We start from the raw sequence: 5,767 nt of genomic DNA, 5'->3' as shown, positions 1-5,767 counted from the left end.
TTTCACCATTTTTTATCATATTTCATTGCCATTTAGTTTTATTCTACTTTGGGTTATGATTCTGCACATAAGTTATTTTTATTGGGAATATTTATCTTAGGAATAGCGTTGGAATCTTGTAGTAGCTTACTTCAATCCAAAAGAACATGTTCTTCCCTTATGAAAAAGAAAAAAAAGACGAAAAAAAAGAAGAAAAAAATATAATAAGAGGGAAGGGTGATGAAAAGAAAGAAAGTAAGTAAGCTAATTGTTTAATTGCTTCTCGGAGTTTACATTTTAACTTGATTCCTATTTCCCACCTTGGACTACTGTCCATTGTTTACCCCTTGTGATCATTGTGGCTTGTGTGCATGTTATGTATTTCATTGCAGAACACCATAGGTTCAACTTTTACCAAATTTACCTACCCCTATATAATCTCCATTATAACCCTTATAAAGACCTCTTGACATGGTTGTTGACTCTCCATAAGTGGTAGGAGTAGGATTTAAGAGCAAACATATAGTAAGTAAAGCAGTAGTTGATGCATTGAGCGATTAAACACTACCCTTTAAACACTTTAAGTGATTTAGAGTGAATCTGGTGAGGAGTTGGTTCTGAATAATTTTGTTGGGACAATATTTTGTGAATTATTGGCATCTTGGTTGTGATACTTGAATTGATTGCTTCGTTTCTTTTTATTTGACTTACGCTTGTTAAGGATATGTGCAGGAGCTTTCTAGCTTGTCTGTCAGTTTAAGTATTGTTCCTTAGTGGTTTATTTTCCTTATTTTACTTTTGATTGCTTGAGGACAAGCAATGAGCTAAGTGTGGGGTTATTTAATGTGCGTAAAATACACACATTTAAATGGAGTTTTTAAGATTGATTTTATGGACATTTGGATGTGAATTAGTCCCAACACTCCTCCTATGCGTCTGTTTGTGTGCATTTGGTCCAAAAGAAGTCAAAGGATGATAAAGGGAAGAATTGGAGCATAATTGGACGCCGAAGCTGCCGAAACAAGCTAAGTATGAGCAAGAGGAAGCTGAACATGGCCGTGTTGGTTTCAACACTGGCTGTGTTCCCAACACGTTCACCAGCACGGCCGTGTTGGTGCATCAAACATCAAAGAAACAGAAGTTTTAGGGAGCACGACCACAGAGAGTAACACGGGCATCAACACCAGCCCGTGTTGGGAACACGGCCACCAACACGGCTATGTTGGCGGCGACAGGGGGAATTAGTTAAAAGAAAGAAGAGAGGAAAGAAAGAAAAGAGAGCGGGAGAGAACGTCCCAAACCCTAATTTTTCTATCTCTAAGGGTTTTCTGAGCTGAAACCAAGGGAAAAGGAGACTTGGATCAAGGTTTCAATCGGATTCCCTTCAAAGATTGAAGATTGGGCGAGGTTCGTTGATTGGTTTTCAAATCGAGCAAGAGGAACAAGAATCGATTCAATTCGAGCAAAAGAATTTGGGGCTGTTTACTCTCATCCAAGGGTGTAATCGGGTTTTCTCTACTTTTACTCTCTGTTGCAATTGTATTCTTGTGGATTTTGATAATGAACATGATTAGCTAGATTGATTAAATCCATTGGAATTTCTTTACTATGTTGGCTTAGTATTATATTGTTGGATTTTTTGAATTAGTTTTGTATTCTTCTTGCTTTCAGTATTAATAAGATAATGCATCATTCATGAGACGTTGTGAATTGTGTGTTTAGATTGCTTTGTGTGATTGAGAAGTCCATTTGGCAATTGGAATTTTGAATAGCAAGAACTGGTTAATAATCGCTTAGAGATAAGGATAATTAACTACCCGGATCAGGAATTAACAAAGCTTAATAGAGGCGGATTAAAGCTTAATGCTAATTTAAGAATCAATCGTTAGGAAGAGATTCCAACTTTAGGTTATTAGGTTTAGGAATTCGGTTATCTCGAGAGAGAAACCGAATTCTGTTAAGAATTCGTCCACGGGTAGCATAATTAGACTTACCAATCCTTTATCATTTGTTTGATTGCTAACTAGTTTAGGTTCCCTTTGGGTTTGCTTTCTTGTCTTGGTTATTTTACTTATCAATTACTCTTGCATCTCCCTTAGAATTTAGCTTGTAGCTATTAGTTAGTTTAGAAATTATTCATCACTCATTTTAGGTTAATATAACAAAGAACAAAGGAGTAACTCTGGGCTTTCACTTTCCCGAGGAATACGACCTTGATACTCGCCATTAGTGCTAGACTGCATCGATAGGTACACTGTCTTAGATTGTAGCTAACACAAGTAGCACATATCAGGCGGAGTTGGAAAAAATAGTGAAGTCTTGGGGACCCGACTCCCGTTGTATTAAATTGTTGATTATTTGAAGTATTTTTCTGGCAGGTCCTGGACCCGTTTTACGGGGAGTAAATGTCCGTATTGTAGGGGAGGTTCTGCTGAATTTTCAGAGAATTTACCCGAGTCGAGATTCTTAGACAGTCAGTCCTAGGAATCTAGACCTAGGGTTAATTGTCAATTGTTTCAGTGTTATTGATAAATTGTTTTCCGTGATTAGATAAATCCGTTAGTTCGGCTCGCTCCACCCGAGGCATCAGAGCAGAGCTAGGAGGTCGTCAAAGCTGTGAGTTAAAGTCATATATCTGTTATGCACGTGTCATGCACAAGTTTAAATAGTTATCGTGATTAATTGATTGCAAGTCTAAATTATTCATTTAATTGATTGAAGTGTTTGCAACTGTTTGTAGATATATGATTTTAACTCACTCTCGAGACTGACAGTCTCATTTTACTGTTTTTCAGATCCGTGATTGTTAGTCTTTCCGCGGCTCTTATCTAGTAACCCGACTCCTTCATTATCGGGTGATGTAATTGATTTGGTATGTTAATTTGTAAAATCTTAGATTCTTCGCAGTAGAAATAGTAGATATATATATCAGTTGTAATTTTCTGTAGTTTTCGGTCTCGCCTAATTCTTCTGGCAGACCGAATTAATTATGTAAAATTTAACGGTTAAGATAAATTGTGGCATCAAAAATATTAGATGATTTTATTTAAGTTAGTGTGTGTCAGGCTTACTACAGGATTCGGTAACCTTACGCCTACCCATTCCCTAGTGCCGGTCACGAACCCACAGATCGGGTCGTGACAATTGGAATCTCACGCCTATATTTTCTTTTTCGTTCACATAAAGCACATTACCGAAGAGAATAACATCCCTATAATTCAGAACTTAATTAAATATTTTATTAATAAATTATGATCTCGTCTCCTAGTTTTGAGCTGATTCAAGCTCTTTTTAACTTGTTCAATTTCATTTATCTAACTTAGAAGATTTTGACATGTCGAAAACTAATATAAATAATGTTAGAATTTATGAAATATAAAAAAAATCATACTTATATTCTAAATTCATTATTAATTAATAATAAAACTAAACATAAAACATAAAATTGAAGTATAGAAACATAGAGAGAAAAATAAAAGTTGGTGTGGTTTAAGAAAACTTAAATGGTTTTAATACCTTTTTATTAAAATAAAATTTTATATTTTATTTTTTAAGACTGTTTGTAGATAAAAATTATAAAATATTATAAAATTATATATAGCAAAAAAAGCATATAAAAATAAATAGATAAATAAAAATAATAACAAAAGAAGTACATGTAAACATTAATATTTTAAAAGTTATTATTATTAAAATTATAGATTAAAAGAGAAACAAATAACGTCTTTATAAGTTAGTATTTATAAAAAAAATGACAAATGTTATTTTTTAGTAATTTTATGTGGCAAGTTGTGATTAAAATATTCTATTTATTTTAACTTTAACATATATATATATATATATATATATATATTAGATGCTTAGACTTTTCTATAAATAATAAATAAAAACTAAATCATTGAAAAAAAACATAAAAAGTATAAATAGATTAAAATAAGTAAAAGCAAAAAGAAAAGACAATCAAAAATTCATATGATGTAACTTAAATTAGTAAAAAAGTTTAATAATAAAAAATATATCAAATCTAATATATATAAAGTAAGAAGTAATATATAAAATTAAAATAAATAAATTAAAATAATAAAAAAAATACATGCGAAAAATAAAATTTAAGAAATTACTATTATTATAATTATAAATTAAAAGGAAAAGAATGACTTTGTATAAAATAATATTTATAAAAAAGTAACAAATATTATTTTTTACTAATTCTACTGACACGCTGTGCTTTAACTATTTTCTTTATTTTGGATTTAATATATATATATATAGCATTCTATATATTTTTAAAAAGAACTACCGAGAATCCGACAATATCTTCCCTATAAAAAAATATTTATCACTTGTAAAACGATTCTATTTCCTATAATAAAAAATTATGCATTTTTAATATATTTAAAAAAATAAAAAGCCTGCGCTTCTGATACTCCTCGAGCCACCAAATGTGCGGCATTACACAATAATATATATATATATATATATATATATATAAATAATTAGATTACTCAGGTGGAATCGTACAATCTCGATTAGGATATGATATTTGTCCATGAGATATTGAGTGGCAAATCGCATCTTTGGATCTTTATATTTTTTTACTTTATTTTATTTAGTCTCTAATAATCAATTGCATTTTAATAAATTTTTATACTTTTACTTTTTGTCATTTTTAAATCCCTCCATCAAGGGCATGCTTACGGATGTCGTTAAACATGCCATCAAAATACTTAATTTTGGTTCATTAGATCCACGGATGTCGTTAAACATGCCATCAAAATACTTAATTTTGGTTCATTAGATCCTTACAGATTTATTTTATTTTGAGATATCCTTGAAATTTTATTTCTTTTATTTTTAAGTCCTCATATAAATGTCTGTTCACTTTGAGAATTTTTTCTTAGGATTTTTTTTTTAAAATAAACAAAGAAATAGAAAAATAATGTGAATGAGAAAAAAAATAAAAGTAATATAAAATATTAAAGCTGAGAAACTAAAAAGCAATTTCACAATTTAATAGAATTTTTTTTTAAAATTTAATTTGTCTCTAGGTACAGTGTCATGTTTGTATAATATATGCAATTCAAAAGATCACCTTCCAAACTGATATACAACAACTTATTTCAAAAGATCATCACCATATTCTTTTTGGATGATATACATCAGTTTAATGAATTGTAGAGATTGACATTTATTAAAAGATAGCTAATAAAACAATTCAATTTGAAAGCTTAGAATAAACTAGGTTGTAGATGTATTAAGCTTTCACTTAGTAAACTCACCAAAGTTTGTTTAAGAACAAAGAAGAGAATTCTCTCAAATATCAATAACCAACTAATTCAAGATATTCAGCCAAGCTTAGTATTTATAGGTCTAAAATCCTAATTCTCATTTAAAAATGAATTTTAATAAGAAAAAGGAATAAGTTTAAAACATTCCTAAAACAAAAAGAGGAAGAAGGAGACAAAGGGTTGTTGGAGAAGCTGAAGAGAGACAAGAAGATGATCGACATCTAGGAGCTGCTGATGCACTTATTGGATCATAGGAAGGCTCTAATCTAGGCCTTGTCTGGCATTATTATAAGCAAAACAACTACCTTCGAGGAAATGATCAACATAGTAACTGAAAAAACCACTGGGATGGTCACTTTCTTAGAAGAGAACCTACCACTAGCAGGAAGAGACCATAATAAGACTCTTTATATCACAACACAGGTAAGAGGGAAGAGGGCCCCATATATAATAGTAGATGATGGGTCAACCATTAATATATATGTCCTTCTCGCATACTC

The sequence above is a fragment of the Ricinus communis genome, chromosome 4, assembly GCF_019578655.1.
Source record: "Ricinus communis isolate WT05 ecotype wild-type chromosome 4, ASM1957865v1, whole genome shotgun sequence".
Taxonomy (NCBI): Eukaryota; Viridiplantae; Streptophyta; class Magnoliopsida; order Malpighiales; family Euphorbiaceae; genus Ricinus; species Ricinus communis.
The sequence above is the reverse complement of the archived record's forward strand: the minus strand, read 5'-3'. Positions refer to the sequence as shown.